The 22,975-nt window shown below is 48.2% G+C and overlaps 1 long non-coding RNA gene across 1 annotated transcript in view; it reads right to left on the minus strand.

Moving 5' to 3' along the window:
• Window positions 1-12,932, minus strand: part of LOC123596414 — a 280,758-nt gene extending 267,826 nt beyond the window's left edge. The window contains exon 1 of the long non-coding RNA XR_006711673.1: window positions 12,449-12,932. This is a non-coding gene — a long non-coding RNA (uncharacterized LOC123596414). The remainder of the gene's footprint in view (window positions 1-12,448) is intronic.
• Window positions 12,933-22,975: the final 10,043 nt, after the last annotated feature.

Raw genomic sequence — 22,975 nt, forward strand, 5'->3', positions numbered from 1 at the left:
GACCAATACAAGCACTCAAGCCAAGAAACCAGGCCTCTGTCCTGGTTACCAGAACTGGGGCCACAGGGAGCTGCACTTTGGAGCGAGGCCCAAGCACATTGATGAGAATCAGGTCACTAGGTCAGGGCTGACAACGCTTACACGAGGTTAAGCTGCAGAACATTGGCTCAGACTTTCTAAATCCCTCTCGTCTGTGATCACAACTGGTCCTAGAGACCCCGCCAAGGCTGAGTGGGCAGGGAAAATATAGAAGTCAAAGGCCTTGAGGTGGGAGGGGGTCCGGTACAGGAGGATAGAACTGTGGGGCTCCTGGGGGCCAAGGGCTACAACACCCAAACTGACCTTGTCGAATGGAAGTCCATGCAGAACGAGAGAATCCCAAAGGTAGTAAGGATAACCTCCAGGCCAAGCAGAATGGTTAAAGAAAAGTCTACCCTAGGGAAGCAGTAGATGAATTCAGATATTTCAATTCCATGTGAAAGAAAGTCTAGATGCATTCTGCACACAAAACTGAGCCCACAGGATGCAATTCCCAGGGAGCAGTTTTTAACCTCAGCCTAAGGACAGCAGTCCTACAGCCTGCCTCTCCTGGCTCCAGAAACTCATTCCCTCTGTATTCATTCAGCAAGCACTTACTGATTAGGGTAACTACTCATCCTGGTTTGCCCAGCACGGTGGCATCTTATGCTGTAGTATCCTTCCCCATCAGGTCAGCCCCCCCATTCACTCTTTTTTTTTTTTTTTCAATGTTTATTTATTTTTGAGAGAGACTGAGACAGAGTGTGAGCAGGGGTGGGGCAGAGAGAGAGGGAGACACAGAATCTGAAGCAGTTCCTCCAGGCTCTGAGGTACCAGCACAGAGCTGGATGCAGGGCTTGAACTCCCAAACTGTGAGATCATGACCTGAGCCGAAGTCAGGCATTTAACCGATTGAGCCACCCAGGTGTCCCATCCCCCTTCACTCTTTAAGAGTCTTGCTTTGATAATAAATGATATGGCCCCCTACTCAAGCGAGCACTTGCTACATGCCGGGACTGGACTGAGAGCGTTGAAGACACAACGAAAATACAACCCCTCGCTTTGGTGAGCTCATAGTCCAGGTAGGAAAGGAGATATTGGAAGAATAAATTAGGGGTGCCTATGTGGCTCAGTCACTTGAGCATCCAACTTTGATTTCAGCTCAGTTCATGATCCCAGGGTCATGGAACGGAGTGCTGCATTGATCTCTGCACTGAGTGTGGGGAGCCTGCTTGAGATTCTCTCTCTCTTTCCCTCTGCCCCTCTCCCCCACTCACGCTCTCTCTCTAAAATAAAATAGATGTAGATAGATAGATAGATAGATAGGGAAATAAAGGAGAAAAGAAAAGAAAAAAGAAGAGAACAAATTAGAGTATAATGTGGCGGGGTGCCCGGGTGGCTCAGTCAGTTAAGTGTCCAACTCTTGATCTCGGTTCAGGTCATGATCTCACGGTTCATGGGTTCGAGACCACATCAGGCTCCAAACGGATAATGAGAAGCCTGCTGGTCTCTCTCTCTCTCCCTCTCTCTGCCCTTCCCCCACTTGGGCATGCTCTTTCTCAAATAAATAAATAAACATTAAAAAACAGAATATGGTGTGGTAAGGGGTGTATAAATAAAAGTGCTAGAGATTGAGACATTAATTTTAATATCAGAGATGAAAAACAGTTCACAGCTCATTCAACACACTTGCTCATTTAATAAATACACACTATGTAGGTATCACTGATAAAATACTAAAGAAAACAGAACTCCTTCTTTCTCTCCTAAAAAGGTTATGGCAGGGGCGCCTGGGTGGCGCAGTCGGTTGGGCGTCCGACTTCAGCCAGGTCACGATCTCGCGGTCCGTGAGTTCGAGCCCCACGTCGGGCTCTGGGCTGATGGCTCAGAGCCTGGAGCCTGTTTCCGATTCTGTGTCTCCCTCTCTCTCTGCCCCTCCCCCGTTCATGCTGTCTCTCTCTGTCCCAAAAATAAATAAACGTTGAGAAAAAAAAAAAAAAAAAGGTTATGGCAAATGAGCCAAACTGATAAAAATTTTCTCTCATTTTTGAAAAACCTACTTCGTGGATAGCCTTTTTTACATATATTTGACCTAATCATGCATTCAGAAACTTCCAATTATTGGTTCTAAACCTGATCGCTGATGTCCAATAAAGTCAAACCCCTTTTCTACTTGGAAATTTTTTAAATTTTATTTTAGAGCGAGAGTGTGGGTGAAGGGGAGGGGCAGAGGGAGAGAGACAAAAGCAGGCTCTGCGCTCAGTGTGGGTTCGCTTCAACACAGGGTTCAACTGCATGATTCTGGGATCATGACCGTAGCCGAAATCAAGAGTCAGATGCTCAACCAATCCAGCTACCCAGGCGCCCCTGGAAATTTTTTACATACATAAAGACATCGAATCCATTTTCCTCAAGTGTTCTATTTTCCAGGCTAAATATTCCCAGTTCTTCCATTCAGTTTTCCTATGATCTGGACGTTGGACTTTTTACAGTTCTGGCCACTGTCATTCTCAATTGTCCTTATCCCTCTGAAAAAGCAAAGCCCAGAACAATCTCCAAGTTCAGGTGTGCCCTGGCTCATGCCCAAAGAGTGCTACCTCTGTGTTTCTCCACTCTCCACCCTTCCCTCTGGGCCAGTCCCCCTCTCATGGCGTGGGGCAAGCTGACTTGCTGCTAAGCCAGTATTTGTGTTGATTTCTTTCTAATCTGTGTTCCCACAACACTGTTAGTACCAGCAATATAGCACCTGTTCCTACTTGACTTCCTCTTATTAGTTTAGGAGCCCGTGGAGTTACAGAATGTTAGTGTTCAGGGATATGGCAGATCTTCTAGTCAAGTCCCACAGTCCACAGGTGCAGTTACCGAGGTACAAAGAGCTCATAGGAGAGTCTTAAATCACAGCTCATTGCATTCCAGCCTGTCAGGACACAGATTCCATCCCTCTACATAGAAACATCGGTGCCCTATGTAACTATTTCCTTTCCCTTACTCCTTGAATGCTACAACGAGGAAGGACCTGCCCTCTAGGAAATATCCCTACTTCCAGGATCTCCCAATTTTCAACCCATTCTCCATACTTACCAATTATGCTACGTTTTTGAAAAAAGTTAAAATGATGTAAAAGTTCCCCATCATATAGCCGCTCCTACCATGCCTTAGAAGACCGTATGCCTTTCTAGCCTGTTATTTATTCTTCCCTGATGCTTTTTTTTTATGTTTTTATTTAGTTTTGAGAGAGAAAGAGACAGAGTACGAGCGGGGGAGGGGGGGAGAAAGAGAGAGACAGACAGACAGACAGAATCCGAAGCAGGCTCCAGGCTCTGAGCTGTCGGCCCAGCGCCCGGCATGGGGCTCGAACCCATGAACTGCAAGATCATGACCTGAGCCGAAGTCGGATGCTCAACCACCACAGCCACCACGTGCCCCTCTTCCCTGATGCTTCTGTTGTCAATTTGAAGACGTGCCATTTCCAAATATGCCATATCTGTTCAGCACCCTCGGAACTCCTACCTGCAGATCTCTCTTCTTGGACCGCATTCCACACTCGGCCCGCTCTGAGTCCCCACTTCGAGGCTTGCCCTCGTGAGAAAGACCTCCCCCAGTTCTCTCCAGGTATACCATGCCCCACCACCCCACCCCCCAAGCCCCGAGCAGCAAGCTCACTGCTCCCTTCACTGAGTTTCACGTAACACTCCATACAGGTGCCATTTGTGCCCATAACACGTGGTGGTGTTTTCACTGCCTCCTCTAAAGAATAACCCCCTTGAGGACAGGTATCATCTCTGCCATCTAATGAATATTCTACACCTATTTCATTTGTTCTACAGATATTAACTGAACCTATTTGATGCTGGGCTCCGGCACATGGGGTGAACAAGATCCATAAGGGCGTCTCCCTTATGCCCCTCAGAGGACAGACGTTCACATCCATGAGGGCATCTCCCTTATGCCCCTCAGAGCAGGACAGACGTCTCACTTGTGTTCACACAAGTAAGAAAGATGGGGTCTAACGAGCGTATTAACCAGGGACGTACTGTGGGCTATGGGTCCATGCAGGAAGGGGCCCAATCTAAAATAGGACTCACGGAAGCTCTCTCTAGAAAAGTCACATTTAAGCCAAGCCCCAAGAAATCATCCAAGTGAAAGGCTTGAGATTGGGTCCAATCTATCAAGCTTATCTCCTCTCCAAATAGCATTTTCTGCCATTTCTTTAAAGTCATTGGCTAGGAAGAGAGACAAGGATAGAGGTCTGTGGAAACTGGCTGGAGATTTTCCATCAATCAGTATTATGGAGGATATGCCTATGACCAGGGGTGATATTCCAAATATTTAACAACAGGTACAACACAGACATCAACCAGACAGAATGGATACTGACCACAGGCAACCAGGCTGCCTACCCCCACGCACGTAGGCTAAACGCCAGCCCCGGGCAGAAAAATACAGCCTTCGGTGGATCTCTCTACCTGGAGGAAGGCACCGATAGCAGCTCTGGTCCACCCCCTTCAGTAGAAGGCTTTAATTCTGCCTATCGAGGACACCAGGCACATAAGTGGGACTTCGTACAGCTTGTCTGGAAAATCTCTCCTAAATACACACACCACAAACCTGGCTGTGTACCCACCGTCTCCTACGAGGACTATCTCTTGAGTCAGCTAAAATCTCTGGCTGCTGTTTTCACATACTCTTTCCTGTTTAATGCTCCTTTAATACCCAGAGTTAAGTTCAAAAGTGCCCAGTGTCTGCCTTTCTTGCTTGGGGCTTTCTTTGCCCGCCTCGCAGTTGACTGAGGAATTCTAAACATGTGTCTGTGGCTCAGTGAGGCCACTGGTACATCAGGCCCCAGGTTTGATTGGGGTCTATATCCTGAGAGGGATACCAGAGGGAAACTCCACCTCAGATATCTACCAAGAAAAAAATGGGAAGGAAGAAGGTATTTGTAACACTGGTATTACTCCAGCCCCTTTCTTTGTTGGCTTTATAGCAACAAACCTACCTGGGACAGGCGAAACGTACACAGCAAGAAGCGATAAGAAAATCACCTCAAGTTTTCTGCAACTTTATAGAAGTAAATGTTTTTGGTTCATAGTAAAGCTCCCTTTTGAGGGGTAGAGGCTTCTGCATTTATCCCAGTGTGGAAAGAATGCCTTACGTAACTTTGTTTTTGTTCCTTTTCCATATATTCATTCAGGGAGTGTTTTTGGAGTGCTTTCTGCATACAGTACACTCTCTTCGTTTCAGAGAGCAAAATTGTCATCCCTAAACTTTGCAGGATCACGAACCAACCTATATTCCGGGAAAACAAGGAGCTATTTCCATCACCCTTTATAAATTTGGGGATTGAATTCTCAACTATTTATCGCTTCATATTCTCAATGGCATTGCTATGTGTTTATGACCCTGGTTTTGTTGCTAGAGGGGTTTTCATTTAGCTCTTGCAGGAGGTGTGGCCGACCTGAGATTACACGGAGTCCTTCTAGCCCTCTCCTCCCAGACTGATCCCACAGCACCATAGTGCTTGGGGGCTGAGGCAGGTGAAACTGTTGCAGATTTGTGCCATCACCCTCCAAAGACCGGAAGGCCAACTCCCGCCCTTCCCTCCTTCTCAGAGCCCCTGGCCAGGCCAGCCTCCTGGCCAGGCTCTTGGTTTCCACGGTACCAGAGGAGGTTCTGGTTGCTTCCAGGCCTAGGCTATTTGGAGTGTGCTTAGGGTCATCTCCAGGAGGTAACTGTTTTGTGTTTTTTTACCTTTTTTTTTTTCTTTTTAAGATATAATCTATTGTCAAGTTAGCTAACATACAATGCATATATACTGTGCTCTTGGCTGCGGGAATAAATTCCTGTGATTCACTGCTTACATACAACACCCAGTGCTCATCCCAACAAGTGCCCTCATCAATGCCCATCGCCCGTTTTTCCCTCTCTTCCCCACACCCCCCATCCACCCTCAGTTTGTTCTCTGTATTTAAGAGTCTCTTATGGTTTGTCTCCCTCTCTCTTTGAAACTATTTTTCCCCTTCCCTTCCCCCACGGTTCTTATTAAGTTTCTCGAATTCCACCCGTGAGTGAGAACATTTGATATCCGTCTTTCTCTGACTTATTTCACCTAACGTAATACCTTCCGGTTCCATTCACGTTTTGCAAATGGCAAGATTTCATTCTTTCTCATTGCCAAGTAATATTCCAGTGTATATACAAACTACATCTTCTTTATCCTTTCATCAGTTGATGGACATTTGGGCTCCAGGAGGTGACTTCTGAACACACACCTTACTGTCTCCCCAGTACTGCCCTTTGGCTCTATGATCTCAGGTGAGATCCTTGAATTTTTTTGAGCCTCAGTTTCCTCCTGCAAACATTGTGAAGAATAAAGGTTAGCCCAGGGGGCTGTTGTGAGGATTAGATGGGTTTGCCCCATGTGGACTCTACCCTCCGTCCACACTCCACTCCACCCCTAGGAGACGGGAGAGTGGTGGGACATCTGCGAAGGTATGGAGTAACAAATGTACTATCTGCCCAGTTCTCTGTACCAGGACATCTGGTCACATTATCCAGCAAACTCATCCCAAACACCATCATTCACTGCCCCAGCCAAACTGGACATACTGAGCACTTAGTCTCTGCCCAACTTGGCTTTGCCAAATAGGTGACTAATGCCACCAAAGTAGCTTGCGAGTTCTGCCAACTGGCTAATTGTCCCAACATCTCATGTAGAGCTTCAACATATACAGCAGGTAGGAGTAAATTGTTCTGATTTAAGGAGATATTGCTGGTGATACCATGCACCCCCCCCATCTCCCCTCACCCCCCTCCACCTTCAGCACTTTCTGTGAAACTCTGAAAGCCATTTGAAAAGCCCCACCCCAGAGCACTGCACTGAGTGCCCTTTGGTGAGCTGTGACTTTCACTGCTCATAACACCCAGAATCTAAGCTCCCGAAGGCAGCCGAGAGAGAATATATTCGACACTTTCCCAAACCTTCAGCAACAAGAACATTCAAGAGACATAGCTCACACCAGTTCCTTCTGTATAACACACAACTTCTTTTTTATTTTTTCCTGCTTCCTATCTGGATGAATATAGGGGGCTCCAGCTGTCGCTGTCAGTCAAATCGCCAGTATTTCCTTTCTGGGAATACATTTTTTCCTGAAGCAGCGTTTTAGCACCAGATTAGCACCTGATGCATTAGGGCTTTTTATCACCTAGCAATGTTTGCCATCCAACGGGCTGAGCAACGCAGTTACCATCAGTTACCATCGCTCAGGTTATATTTGTTTGCTGCTCTCCTTCCATTGTCTCACCGTAACCTGCACTTGACTCACACGCAAAAAAATGGCCCCTAAGCAAGAAAGTGAAGCAGCATTAACGGTCAGAAATCCTTAGTCACCGAGCTCATCTATTTCTCTTCACTAGCGTCCGTCCCCTTCTGCACCCCTTTTTTCACCACAGACCCAATTCTTCAAAGAAGAATTTCAGTTCCTGGGCACGTAGCAAGAGTTCAGTAAGTATTTGATAATCTGCTTGAAAACCCTGGACATAAAAGATGTGCAGAGGTTCTCATCACAGAATTTTAGACCCAGCAGGGAACTTGGAACTGACACAGAAGGAGCTCTTCATTTTGTAGGTGGGGAAACCGAGGTAAAGAAAGGTGAAGGGATTCACCCATGTTCCTACCCAGCTGTTACTATTATTGAGACCTCCTACTTTCAATCCAAATGGCATTGTGAGTATGAAAATGCTTCTTCTCTCATTCTGTTCAAGGTCCTCGTGTTCCAAGTTTCCAACTGACACACGATGCTGTTTTGCTATCACCTTGACTCTAGAGGTTTGGTTAAGGTTACCTTTTCATTTCAAAGATGGGAGATTTAAAAAGCTGGAAAATTAAAAACTAGAATTCCTTTGTTTGCCCAAGACAGTTCATCCGAGATTTCGCAAACCTGGCTATGTGTCAGAACTATCACCTGGCTGGGTTTCAGAATCATCATTTCTCTACGAAATCAATCTCTGGGCTTGGCAAGACTTGGGACTCTGCCTGTTCGTTGCTCATTTGGGGTTTGTTTGTTTCTGTTTGTTCGTTCTCCCAGAGCTTCTGCTACACATCAGGTTTGGAGACTGTAGATCTAATCAGCGTCCACTCCTCAATCACACGCACACGCGGATGGCGGAGAGTGCGTACTTTATGATATCTGAGGAGGAGGATGCTACGGGTGTCCTCCGAGAATCACAGCTAACGTCACCCATCAAAACACGAGTCAAAAATAGCCCATGATAATAACAACATCGACTATAAATCCCACTCGCTAGATCATTGAAGGTAAGTAAGTTCGCTGTGGTCCCGGGTGCCCTGTCCCCTGGCGAGCACCCCCAGATGCTGCCCTTCCTGGCACACAAACAGCCGGGGCTGCTGGTGCTGGAGTCTTGGATGGCGGCAGCAGCAGCCGCGGAATCACGAGGCAAGTGTAATTTAAAACCTGCGCATTTAATTAGACAAATTCTTGTCAACATATAGTTCCAGCACTTTATCTCTCTTTTGGCTCCGATTCCCTCTCACCGCCCCCTTTCCAAGTAATTCCATGAGTTCTGGGAATGTCCAGAACTGCACATGCCCAGGACTAGCACCAATTTATCCTGAGTAATCTGTCAAGCGGCAGCTCATGCTTTTCCACTGGTGTAGGTTACCAAGCAACCTCCCTGTCACCCAGGATAATGACCTGACTCTAATTCCAGGGGACACAACACAACGTGGGATCCTGGGTGCAGGAACACCACCGGTGTGGGACCCATGCCAACCTGTGGGTGAAGCCCAGCTGTGCAGTTGCCCGGGTCAACTTTTAGCCTTTGTCTGTAAAATGGGGACGGGGGAACAGCTCCCCTGATGGCTAGGATTTGAGATAATGTACCTAAAGCACGAGGCTGCTTTTGTTTAGCATCAGCCTGAGAACAGGAATGAAATGGCAGCAGGGAGTGAGGAGTGGGAGGGTCACTGTCAAAGGGAACAGAGAGCAGATGATTCTGCAGCCCTCCAGGCCCCCTGCTCTCCCAAGTCCCTCTGGAGAAGTGCAGAGATGGCTGGCCCTATGCTTTTGTTGCCACAGTGGGACTGGGGAATTTGATGGGTCATTTCTGCAAAGCCTTGAGCATCCAGGAAGCTTAAAGCTGGCCATGGGAACTGGCCGCAACAAGACCTGGTGTCAGCCCCAGGCTCGGCATCAACAGCTCTCTAAGGCCATGGCCTTCACAGTTGCCTCGGCACTTAGTTTATAAGCTCTGTCCATGACTCGGGGCCAATGCAGCTGGTCCTTTCTCGGCTCCAATGTGGCCACTTAACATGGGGTATTGCTCCCCCCACTGAAAAGCACTGGTGGGGAGGGTGCAGAGGGAGAATCCAGCCAATTGCATAAATTTGCTCTCAAATATTTCTGCCCGGGAAAGCCAAAAAGTCAAAACGAGGTTCTGGCTCCTCGAGCACTCCAAGCTTTTGTATTTGAACAGGAGGAGGGGCTGATTTAGAGGATTTACGAATAAACTGGAAACCAGAGCAGGAACTCCTAAGACAGGATTTACTGACAGTTTTCTGTGACCAGAGGCCTACCAACCTCCATTAATGTCTTCAGGATCCTCTTGGAGAAGAAGGGGTGGGGGGTGGTGGGGGGTGGCGGGCAGGGTTTCTCTCTGTGAGCCTGGTGATCATGAGATCTGGCCCGGCAGTTTAGGAAACTAGTCCTGGCTACCAAAAGGCAGGGTCCCCTCATCCAGGAGGTGGAGACAATTTCTCGCAGCCGTAGGAACCAGGAAGGACACAAGGAAATAGAGTCCCCCCTGGAGGCCGAGCAGACAGGAGGGCACCCCCGCGGCCCGGAATGAAACACCTGGTGAGGCTCCTTGAGGACTTTGTGCTCTTTTGCAAAAAGCTCTCCCCGGAAAGGATGCCTGGTTCACCTTTGTGAAAATGTGTGCTGTTAGAGCTACAAGGACTCAGATTCCAGGACCTGGACGTTTGTAAGCGTTCTTCACTCTTAATCTGTAGAGCAGTCAGGAGGAGGGAGGCTCGGCAGAGCAGAAGCAGCACCAGAATGGCAGCGCTGATGGAGGTGTCCCGGTCACGCGCGCTGGCTGACGGCACAGTCCCCTCACGGAGTCGGAGCCTGCCAGGACACACGGGCTGCTCAGACCAGACCCGTAAGCCCAGCAGCCACGGGCTTGGTTGGGCTTTCATTCGGGACTGTGTGGATGGTGTCTGAATAAGGCAGGAAGATCCCGGGCTCAGAGTCCAGAAGCCGTCCTGGGGTTTGGCTCCAGCTCCAATGACTGATTTGCACCCAATCCTAAGAAAGTCCCAGACCTCCCTCTACAGTCTCTGCCTCTGTTAACTCTTGATTCATTTTGTAGATACCACGAGAAGCTTTCTGAGCTCCCAGTGACCTAGTCCAAACTGTGACCTGGACCACTCATATCAGAGCCATTAAAAATTCAGATTCCTGGGCCCGGGCAAGACCAACTGAAACAGAATTTCTGAGGAACTAAGAAGTCTGCATTTTAACAAAATCTGAGGTGATCCTCACGCATGATCAGGACGGAGAGTCACTGATTTGGATGATGAGTCCAAACTGCTGAATATGGTTCCCGGGCCTTTACGCTCTGCCTTTTGAGGACCATTCCCAGCATCCTCTCTGCTTCTACACCACTGGCTGACATTCAGGTCCACATACCAAGGCCAGGTAGTGGGCTAATTAAATGCATCCACTGAATCCCCAGAGCACCTCTGCAAGCAAGTTCTATTATCATCCCCAGTTTACAGAGGGGGAGACTGAGGCTTACAGAGGCTCAGTAATGTGACCAAGATCCCACAGCAAGTATGATGCTGAGGTCAGAGTCATATTTCTATCTGTGGGACTGTAGAGTGCTTGCTTTTAACCACCACCAGTTTACTACATTCTGCATTCCCTCGACGTGCCCAAGTACCCGTGCCTGTGTGCTCCGGCTCAGGTTGGCCCTGGCTTCACATGCCTCCCAAGACTCTTCTCCTCAGCGAATACATAGAACTTGAATGGTTTCCCAAACCCCCCCAAGTTTCTGTGCGTTAGCTTCTCCCTCCTTCGTGCTCTGCCATTCTTTTTTCATACCTCTACTTCACTGTCAGGACTGTACAATGATTATTTATGTTCCAGCCTCCTCTGAGACGCGGGATTTTTCAGGCACTTGCACTGTTCCGAATGATACTGCGACGGGGGGGTACGTGTCATGGTACATTTGTCAAAACCCACAGTACGTACGACACCAAGAGTGAGCCCGAATGTAGACTGTGGACTTGGGTGATGAGGATGTGTCCATCTAGGTTCATCAATTACAACAAATGCGCTACTCTGGGGAGGGGTATGGATGGAGGGGAAGCTGTGATGAGTGAGGTCAGGCGTACACGGAAACTGTACTTTCCACCCAGTTTTGCTGTGAACCTAAAACTGCCCTAAAAATAAAAGTCTACCTATATTATTTTAAATTTCTAGGATGCCGTTATCCATCCCTGTAACCACACCGCCCGGCGTAAAGAAGAGGTTAAACAAATGTACGCTGAATGAAAGCCTGAATGGCAGGACAGCCCTTTCCCATGGGACTGAGAAAAACAAATCTGAGGAACTGCCTCAGCCGTGACAAGAGGCCAGGAAGAGACTACGAGAAGGTATCGAGTAATGGAAATTTCGGAGGAAGTAGCGAAAGAAAGGAACAGAGATCAGGTGCTGTGTCGTGGGTCCAGAGGAGAAGCTGAAGAATGGGGGCTGTGAGGGGGCAGAAGGCCACGGTGCTGAAAGGAAGGGCCAGAATGAAGAAAACAAGAAGGAAGGGCAACGGGATAGAGGCAAACCCAAATGTCCCAAGGTGCTTTGCATGCAAATGCTTTTGAGCCCCAACCACTCCAGAAGGCAAGCAGGGCCATTAGAAGGTTAAAAGAAGACCCACGCAGTCAGTCTCTGAGGGCAAGAAGGCAGATCCTAAGAGCATCAGGGGACCATTCATCGTCCAAACGCAATGCAAGGGAAAATATCAGCAAGTGGAATTATGCTGCAAGAACCTCGACTATAATGTCACGGGGAATGAGTCCAAGAGACGTTTTAATGACAAGTCCAATGCCAGGGATCAAAGAGTATGACATAAGCTTTAAGAGCAGGGCAATTAACGATGTGTTTTGGAAGGAAAATCTGGAAGAAAAAAACGCGTACTACCAGCTGTGGTAATGCCGTTGAGTAGACCAAGGAGGAAAATAAACACATATAGTTAGAAACAAAATGGCTGCAAAAGAGACCTTGCACTTACAAATGTTGGCTAAACGAGAGGTTAGAGAGATCACTCTATCATTCTATCAAAGCATGCCCACAACTGAGACCAGATTTGGCATTCGACACCCTCAGGTTGAAAACCCAGGTCTTCTACTTACCACCTCTGTGAACGGGGGTGACTTTCTCAAGCCATTGAGAGGCTGTTTGAGACTCCGCTTCTTTATCTGTGAAAAGAAGATAGTAGTACCTACTTTAGGAGGGTTGTTGCTAGGATTAAAGGGCCTAAAGTATACCTAGTGCTTCAGAACAGTGGCTTTACAAAGATTCTATAAATGATGGCAGTGGTAGTGGGGTCACGGTTAGTACCATTCAGTTTCACAAAGATACCCTTTTCAGGTACCCATGCCCTGTTCCCCCAAGTAGATTTTACCCTCCAAAGGAGCCGTGCAAGTCTGTCAGATTAGCCCGACCGAAACAACGTCAGAATCTGGTCTCTTATTCTGAGCTGTCTGTGTGCAAGACAGCATGAAGAGCCCGATTAAGGTGCTCAAGCCAGGATGCCCATTCCATGGTCCCCTCCATTCTAGTGCCAGAAATGAAGCGGCGGACCTCCCTGTGGCCCAAGGCAGACTTGCAGGAGCGCCATGGGAGCATCACAACCAGTGGGCCCGGGGTTAGCGGAGGGCACAGTCATTCACGGCTAGCACCGTGGAAGGAGAGGCAATTTACCAGACAGTCCTGACAAAATGACTGCATGGATCCCAGAGACACTGAGCCCGGGTACATCCCTCATAAATCACAGTTGAAGGACAAGTGCAGATGACCATGGTTTGTACAAGTATCTCTGGTCTGGGACAAGGGGTCCAGAGGAAACAACCCGCTGCCCAGCCAGGGAAGAAGAGAAGGGCCAAGGCAATCAGATGTCGTCCAGGCGGATAGGAGTCAGGGTCTGTGGCAAGACTGAGCCAGAGGCATGAAGACAGACTCTGAAAGGCGGGCCGGATGCAGTGTTGGGGCCAAGGCTGACTTTTGTTAGGAGAGCGCCAAACCTGGAAACGAAGCCAGGAGAGAAGTAAACATGTGAAGAGAACAACTGCATTCTTTCAGAGTGAGAGAGAAGGATTGAGAAAGAAGGACAGACAGGAAGACAAATGGAAGGAGAGACTGACCAACCGAAAGAGAGGGACTAACGGGCAGACTGGTCGACAGAGACGGAGACTGACAGAGACAGAACAGACTAGCCTGGCTGGCTTTCCCTTCCTGGGTCCCGTGCGTGGTGGACGCATGGCTGCGGAGTTGGGGAACGGCTCCCCGAGAAGGTGGGGCAGGGGCTGGGCATGCCGCAGCGGGGAGACCAGATGTCAGGAGAGGGGGGCCACGAGAGTCAGAGCTTTCCTTCAAACTTCCCAACAGTTTCTTGAACATAATTATAGAAGCAACGCAGACTCCAGCCCAGCATCTTTGTTTTCCTTGTGCCATGCTGTTCTCAGGGCATCTGAGTCCTCAGCAAGGAACTGTCACGTTCATTTCATTCTATAAGAAGACAGAAAGCTTTGACGGCATTCTGCTAAGAAAGCTGGAATCAGGATACAGATCTCCCAAATAGGATGAGTATTTTTTTAGGGTAGTTGTTCAGCAGAGGCAGGACAGTGGCTGATGTCACCACCCCAGTGTGAACAGCGCGTAAGCAGCCCTGCTCTCTGCTCCTGCCTTGGCCACGAACTAGCTCTGTGATCTTGGACAACTGACTTGACCTATCTGGAGATCTGTCTGTAAATTCACAAAACGAGGAGATTGAACTGGCTGTCTTTCAGGCTTGCTTGCGGTGCTGCTACCATTCTAGATTCTGTGGTTCCACAAACCCCTAGTTATTTATACATCAGGCTTTTTCGCAACACCTGAATAGTATTGCCAACTCTGTCAATAATATTTTATTTATTATATTACTATGAAGTGAATAGGTTATTTATCTTGTCCCAGGACAACTTGTACTTGAATACAATTTCAACATGCATAGTAAATCTCTCCTCCTGTGAACTCCAAAAGCATTTAAATCTAGACACCTCTTGGTACTCACCACATTCTGCTTTAGGCTATGCTTATTCAGGAACGTGCCTTATTGTCCATTACTAGATGTTAAGCTCCCCAAACGCTACCTGGAAACCCAGCTGCAAAGAGAAAGAACGGAGCTACCAAGGCCGCTTTCACCGTTGCAGGTCCAAGAGCGTACGCGGCGCGTTCAGTGCGTGTTTGTGGAGCAAACATCTATTTGGAAAGGATGCAAAACTTAAAAGGAATTCATCAAATGAACCTAATGAAATCCCATCCTTGGCTGCCCCCACCCCAACACAGCAGCGCGGCTAACCTAACACCTTTGCCTAGAACTAATAAACATTGACCAACTGGAACGCAAATGGCCTCTAGCCTCAATGCTGCCGAAAAGTTTGGGAAGCCCACAGAATACGGACAAGAGATGTCGCTGCAGTGGGTCCGTGGGGAAAGAGGCGGTGGGACGCTTTGAATTCCCAGTCATTGAACGTGTTTGCAAGATGCCTGAAGTTACACAAAAGCTAACGTTATAGGGACCTGACGGAACCAGATAGTGTCAGGTTGGCCGCCGAAGCAGGTTTTCAGCCGAGAAGGTGAAAATGAGAGGAAAAACATAGGGGGAAGGGACAGAGAACAACACTGTCTAGGGTCTTCTTAAGGCAAAGGTCCCTCCAACCATAGTTTCTAACCATCCTGCAAGAAAGTTTAGATAGGGACCCAGTGGTTCTACTTCAACAAGATCTCCACCGTCCTTTTTAACGTCCAGCAGGCTTCCTGACCCCGTGTCCTCTGCCTCTTGCCTAATTCCCAAGGAAAGCGCAGCCCTCCCCCGACTCACCAACCCAAGCTCTGGGTCTCTGTTAATAACCTGCTTCCAAACAGTGCCTCTGTGTCCCAACTACCACACCTCCACTTCCCGCCTCCCCCACCTCTGCCCCACCTCCAGTCCTCACTCCCCTACCCAGCCTGGCCTGGGGACACTGGCCTTCCTTGTCACCCAGCAGGCCCCTGCACTTGCTGGGGTCAAAGGCCATCGGGGCACACTTCCTGTTTCTCCCCTTCCACCTCAGCAGCCCTCGGCCATGCTGTCTCACATTCCAGACACCCTTTCCCTCCCTCTTTGCCTTCTTCTTCCATTACTAATGCCCATTCTAGAAACTTGCTCAGTCGGGACTGTACTAGCCAGTGACTGAGGGTGTCCTGCACCACCCAAGTGCCCGCAAGTCTCGATCGTGTTATAGCTCAATTTCTGTTTGTGTTAGCTTGCTCGCTCTTTTACTTCCGTGTTCATTCACATTTACCGAGTTCACATTCTGGAGGAGGGAGGGAGGTTTACTCGACCGAGGCTGGACGCGGCCATAAGGATGGCTGGAGAGAGCCTTGAACCTGCCATTGCCCGACAGGATGCACTTCATCTCCAGCCTGCGGAGGGCACGGGGCTGAAGCGAGCCTCTTTCCCAGCAACTGCCCTCCAAGACAGGCCGCTCCACAGACTGCAAGGCTGCTCACTTCTGGCTGAAAAACTCCCGTGGCTGACTCTCTCGGAGGAGCAGGAAATGAGAAGCTGTTAACGAGTGGAACCAATGTGAACCGTGCCAAGAATTCTATGCCACACGGTCGCAGCATGCTGAAACAGGCTGAAGAGGCCGGTCTCACCAAAGAGTTAAACCAAGGCCGCATCGCCAGGCCGTTAATGCCTCCTGCTTTCCGAGCTGACAGGAACAGGACGTTCTAAAATGGCTACACCCTTGAACCACAACTCATCAATCACAGCGCGGGACATCGAGCTTGGGGCTCCGACCGGCTCCTGCAAACTCCCTCTCTCGCCTCTCTGCCAGGCTCCTGCTTTGTTACCAGGCTCCTCACTTGCTCTCCGGAAGCCAGAACCACTCTCGTGGTGTCCCGCATACCCGTGTGCCTCCACACCCCCCCCCCCCCCCCGCATTGGCCCGTGCGGCCCAGAGCGCCCACGAGCTCACGGACGCCAGCGTGATCGCCCGGGTTGGCCACTGCTTATTCATCAGTCCCGTTAAGCAGCACGTGTTCGGGCTGCCACACAGGTCGCCTCAAAAACATCTGGCCGGCTGTGTACCTCCCCAGCGGCGTAGCAGTGAGCCCCTCTCTGCCCCTGCCTCCCTTCAGCCTCCGAGGAAAAGAAGTCCAGCCTCCTGCCTGGCATTTCTTCCTTAGCTGCGTGGAAATCAATTTGCACCAGCCTTGCTTTGGCTGCTCTAAACCGCCCCTCCCGGCGGCCCACTCGGCTCCTCGATTAGCTCGTCCCCATGTGTGCAGCCACAGCCCTTTCCGTCCTGACCCTGTCCCTTTCCCCGGCCTGCCACCTCTTCTCCTCATTTACCTCTCCGGGGCTCCTCCCGGACCTCTGCGCACAAAGGCCCCGCCCCCCTCTTTACCTTTTAAACGCGCTCTTTTGCCCACAGGTGCCTTCGGCCCCCCACTTCCCGCCCACGTGCAATCACCTGGCTTCTTGCTCACCTGGTGCCTTTCCCACCCTCTGGCTTTCCTGCCACGCCTTTCTTTCCGAGAGCTGCCTTCCGTCCAGGGACACATCCGCCCCACCCAGGCTGTCTCTGACAGATACAGGGCGAGCCTTCTAATCAGATACTTTATATTTCAATAAGATGAACCCGGATTCCAAATTACCTCCCTGGCCGACGGTGAGCGCTCACCACGTGACTATCGCGGATCCACATTTTTCTCCAGCAGATACCCCCTCCTTTCCTCTCTCCCCGACCCTGAACCCCCCACCTTGCCTTCTTCAGTGAGGTCATATTTACCTTCCGAGTGAGAACCCAGCATTTTCAGGAAATTGCCAGGACTAATACGATCTGCTCTTTGCCATGTATTTTCTTTGATTCAGCCACTGCTGCTGGTGCCCACCCAATTCCCACCCTCACCCGCCCTGCTCACACGGTGATGAGGACAGCTAACGTTTACTGAGCCATGCCTGTGTGTCAGGCACTGCTCCAAGCGCTTTGCATATAAAATTCCCCGGGTCTGCCCTCTGCATCTTATTTTAGCTTCTTTAAACTCTTAACTCACAGGAGGAAAGCCACCAAACTGGGCAGAGGGGAAGAAGCCTTAAAATAACCAACGGGAACAATGTAAACATCTCTAGATGTCCCAATTAGATGTTTTAGGATCTTTACTCCTTTAGGTATAATTCCCACTCATTCAAGCTGGTACGTTCCTGGTTCTGAACACAGAAACTTGCTTTTAAATTAAGAAGTATTATTGCATTTTTTCACGCTGCACATTTTGAGAGAGACCTCTGCATTTCCAATGGTAAATCTAGAGAACACAGATTTGGAATAAGTGATACGTATGTTTAAGTCATGTCTCTGCCCATCACTAGCTTTGTGATTCTGGGTATGTTTCTTCATGCTGCTGAACCTCAGTTTGCTCATTTATAAAATGAAAATAGTACAGGCCTTGCAGATTTTTTTTTCCAATCATAATAAGTGACGTGTGCAAAGTACTTATCACTGTGCCCAGCACCTAGTAGATGCTATGCAAATATCCCCTCATGTTCTAAAAATACTTATACTGTCTCGGTGCGGTGGGTGGATATGAAAGGCACAGATTTCTTTGCTGTCATATCTTCTTTTCTTGGTGCAAGGTCTCTCCCAGAAACCAAGGGGGATCTCTGCACATGACATACGAAAAAGAAATCACCTTGTCACAGCACACCAGGGGCAGCTTTAATAAGAAGCTAACAAATGTTACATATCATGCCCCAGGCAAATTGTAGGTCTGAAGTCTTACCCTCTGTCCCTCTTCCCCAACATCCTTCAGTGAGTTTACCTTGGGATCTTTAATAGGATTTGTCTTCTGGGTTGCTCATCAGGTTCAATGTCTTTTCGACCCCAGACAATGCAAGAATGCTCCCTGGGCACTTGAGAAAACCAGTTCTAAAGCAGTGATGCTCCAAATGGACGACTGGTGGTCCATCCAAATGGTGGACCAAATGGTGGACCAATGATGGATTGGTCACCTCCAAATGGTGATTGATGGACGAAATCATCTGGGAGCTTGTTAGAAATGCAAATTCTCAGGCCCTATGCTGGACTCACTAAATCAGAAAGTCCAGAGGCAGGGCCCAGCAAACTGTGTTTTAACACTCCCTCAGGGTGATGTTGATGAAGATACAAGTTTGAGAAGCAGTGGGTGAGATATTAACATGGAAATTTCCTCCTAACAGAATGAGTGGTGAAAGTTCCAGCAATATGGCAGCAGATTAAAGACCACAACCTGGCGAGGTACACCTTTGGCTGCTTCCGCATGCAAGGTCACTCAGCAGGGAAGGTGTCACCGTGCCTCATCACAGAGAAGCATCACCCCTGGCCCCCGCCCCACTCCCCCGCCAGCCTCACTAGCATCTCTCCCTGCTGCTCCAGTCTAGAGGAGACCAGCACAACTGCAAACACCTGAGAGCCCAACCCAGGTGCCCCTGCTATCGCTCAAACATAAGGTTTGGTATCAACTCCCCCAAGGACCACCTGACTCATCCTGAGACTGGCGAAACACCTCCCACCTCCCCGCTTACTCTCATTCAGCACTGAGTGGAAGAGATAAATTTAAAGTGCTGTCCGTCATCACACTGGCCACCCACTCTCTCAGGGGGACCTGTATCTTCCACAGCCCCGTGAGCCTCATTGACCAGAGAGCTGTGCTACAATTCTTTCAAATCAGCCCCAGACCTCAGAACTCTGACTGTGATTAACAGCCCAAAGGATGCATCTCTCGCTCCCTCATTCCTCCATAGAAAAATGTTCCTTATCAAGATTGGGGATGACCTTTCACCCAAAATCCAACGAACTCAACTGTCAGTAGCCCATTGCTTTCCGCCTCAAACCTAAACTACTAAGGACCTCTTCTTCCTCTGACACACATGCCCTGTCCCCCCCTGGCCCTCGACATCACTGCCCGCCGTTTCACCTGATACTTCAGGTAGGAGAAAGTCACCGTCCAGGTTTAAAATTAGGCCAGTAGCTATCCCAGCAGACCACAAGTTTCAGTGGAAATGAAGTTATAAGGCTGGCCTAAGATGACATGAGGAAATTGTTAGAATGATTCTGTTATCAGAGTTGTTTTTTTTTTTTAAGCAGGAAATTTAAAAACTAAAAATTATGGAATTGACAATACAGCTGAAAGGGAGTCATGGCCACCTTCTATTCCCTAATTTCTTCATTTCCCACTAAGAATCTCTGCTGAGCCCTCTCTCCTCAGCTTTTGCTTCAGTTCCATGAGCCACCAGTATCCTTCCAATTAATTAATTAAGGGAGCCCAAGCAGGTTTCTCTCGCCTGCAAAGGGCCTGATGGACGCCCATTATGAGAGCTCCACTCGGCTCCCAGCTCCTCCTCAGACCTCCTCACAGAGCTCCTTCGTCCCTCGGTTGGATACCGCCTAGAATCCTTCACTCAGCGTAGCTCCATATACTTATATGTGCGTGACCATGTGATGTCAGGAAAACCAGGCAGCATCAGAGGGACCTGCCTTTGAACCATCTGAACATCGCCTTTGCCGCTATTTAACTCTGTCGCTGGGGGAAGTTATTAACTTACTCTCTGAACCCCAATGTTGTGGGGATAATATATCATTATAAAGAATAAGCAAACGCGGGGCGCCTGGGTGGCGCAGTCGGTTAAGCGTCCGACTTCAGCCAGGTCACGATCTCGCGGTCCGTGAGTTCGAGCCCCGCGTCGGGCTCTGGGCCGATGGCTCGGAGCCTGGAGCCTGTTTCCGATTCTGTGTCTCCCTCTCTCTCTGCCCCTCCCCCGTTCATGCTCTGTCTCTCTCTCTGTCCCAAAAATAAATAAACGTTGAAAAAAAAAAATTAAAAAAAAAATACTTTAAAAAAAAAGAATAAGCAAACAGCAAACGTAAGGAGCTCAGTATACCCTCTGCCAACTACTGGGTACATACCCAGTGCTCCCAGCTTCCCTGTCCACTTGATATCTCCAGTTTGATTGTTCTTCTTGACTTATCCCTCGGTATCTAATAACTTAGTAGGCGTCCTTTGTCTGTAACGTCCTCTGCTGATGCTAGATCGTGATCCCAGCCGTTTAAACTTTAGAATCTCGTTTAAACTGCAGGAGAACTTTTAAGTTCTCTAATTACAGTATTATTGACTACAATTTTATTTGCTATGAGTCGTATTTGGAGCAAATGTCTCTAACTATATTTTTAAAAGCTTTGTTTTGGTTGCTATTCTATTAATATGCCGCTCCAGAAAAGCTAAGAACTAGAAAAGAGAAAACTATAAGAAATCGGAAGCAGGATAAAATTCTATCCAAGTGTTTAATCACCCTTAGAGTCACGTTATTCTTAATGATGATCTAAATTTGCCTTGCTACAATTTATTCTTATTTTCTGTCACACTCTACATTTTGCATAAAATACTTGGCGATAGTCTTTGAGCCACTTTTAAGCTTTTACCTATGGCATTTTTGCACTTTTCTCATATTGGCTCACATTTATCAAAGGATAGCTACATACTAAGCACGAGGCTAAGCACTTCACACAATTTTTTCCAGTAAATTCTTAGAATCATTGTGTGAGTATCCCCTATATGTACTATGTAAACATTATTATTACGTCCACATTAGGAATGAGAAAATGTTGAAGTTGGCCAGGGTCGCCCAGCAAGTTAACAGGTGGTGCTACCATTTGTACCTGGGTGGCCTGATGCCAGTATCCATACCGCCTCAGAGATTCTAGTTCCTTAATTTTTGAGGATTTCATGATTTTCCTGGGCTTTCTCCCACTTCTCTTCATCCATCTTAACTATACACCGCTACTTATGAGAACTATCCGGATGCTACAAATGGGCAAAAGGTCTTCGTGTCCGAGGGGACCCTGTTCAAAACACAGAAGTGCTCGTGGCGAGGCATTAAAAGAGTTTGACTTCGTGTAACTAAAGACTTGCCAGAGTTACTAGACAAAGATTGTGGCAGCAAAAACCCAAAGCTAAAGCTCATCACCGAAGAAACCACTGCTGGTAATTGATAGTCACTCTGATCCGCTGAGTACCTGCAACATGCAAGGTGCCTTCCAACACCAGGTGTCCTGAAGCATGGTGCTTGCAGATGAAGGAATGGGAATTCAGAGAGATTAAATGACCTGCCCACAGCCACACAGGGCAGATCTGGTATCTGTTCCATTTTGCTCTCTAGTTTAGCCCACTGCCTGTGCTGTTTCCTGTTCTCATCTCAGTAGCTGAAGGGTTCTGGCCACATATCTCCAGAACCCAATGCAAAGGATGGTCATGACAACGGTCCTTGTCCACCCCAGGGGGCTGGTGGGACCGTGGGGGTGCACAGTCTCTTCCTGTGGCAAAAGGAATTCGTTCGTGCCACATCAGCCCACCCACATATCAGCCTTGTACCGTTTCCACACACTTATTTGGTGAGTAGAAACCGTATGTTTAACACCTTATATTTATAGAAGGCTTTGCAGGTCATGGAGGCATTTTCAATATGAAGCTCGGCTGAGGTCGGTAAATTAGCGAAAGCCTTCTAATTCCTAATCTAGGACTCTCTTCCCATTTTGCTTTGCTATCTCTGGCAAAACATGTGCTGTCTGAAGAAAAACAGTCAAATAAAATGAAATTGTATTGCAGTGGGTATTAGTAGAAACAAATTAAGATTTAACTTCTCCTATACCACCTGGGATCCTTTTTAGTCTTCTTACACCATGGTGAGGGGACAATCTACAAAGTATTTACTTAGAGTTACGTCCCCAAATCCAATTTGTGAAAACACAACTGCCATTGTGCCCCGTACGGCTTCCATCAAATATTGGACACTGAAAAAGCATGTATCCATGTGACTACAATGCACATGATCACCCTTCCATTTGTCTTTCGTCCCATGGGAGACCATGCTGAAAGGCTCATGGGGTCAGCTTGCACGTCAGTCTCCATGAGTAGAAGCAAGTAGCTAACTAGCAAAGAAAAACAGAAACATTTTCAAGGGCTTACAAACATGGGATGCAAGTTTCTCTCCTGGGGGCCTTTGAAATCAAGGCCTCTCATCAAGCAGAAGAGAGTCATTGGCTTTCTCATTGGGGTCTATCGGCCGGGTCACGTGTTGGGTGTTCCTTCTGCTGCGATTGAGGAAAGAACACTGCTTCAATGACATAAAAGGGAGTTTATCCATAGGAGGCATCCAAAATAGAAATGTTGCTGTAAAAGTAATTAGACTTGAGTTTAAAAGGATCAGTTTCTCATTAAGGGTTTCCCTCTAAGGCTTTTTACAAGCTTAAAGCTTGAATCTAATCTCCAGTGTCAGCTGTGGAAGGAAGGGAGGCACAGATGCATATTCACATACCAACAAGTATGTGCCCTGGTTTCGCTGATAAAGCACAATAATGATTTCACTGTACATAGATATAAATATATGCTCGCCACCGCCATCTCCTCCCCACCCCTGCCACCACCCACTGGAGATGGAGACCCTGGAGATCAAAGGCAAACTTGGCACTCATAAAAGCTGGAAGAAAACTCTTTAACCATGATTAGAATTAGAATTGGTCATTCCCAGCAGCCCCAAATGTCAACGGAAACCCTTCCCTTTCCTCATTCCTTGTAATTCAATTCCCTCTCGGCTTGTAGTG

The sequence above is a fragment of the Leopardus geoffroyi genome, chromosome A1 (assembly GCF_018350155.1).
Source record: "Leopardus geoffroyi isolate Oge1 chromosome A1, O.geoffroyi_Oge1_pat1.0, whole genome shotgun sequence".
In the NCBI taxonomy this organism is placed as follows: domain Eukaryota; kingdom Metazoa; phylum Chordata; class Mammalia; order Carnivora; family Felidae; genus Leopardus; species Leopardus geoffroyi.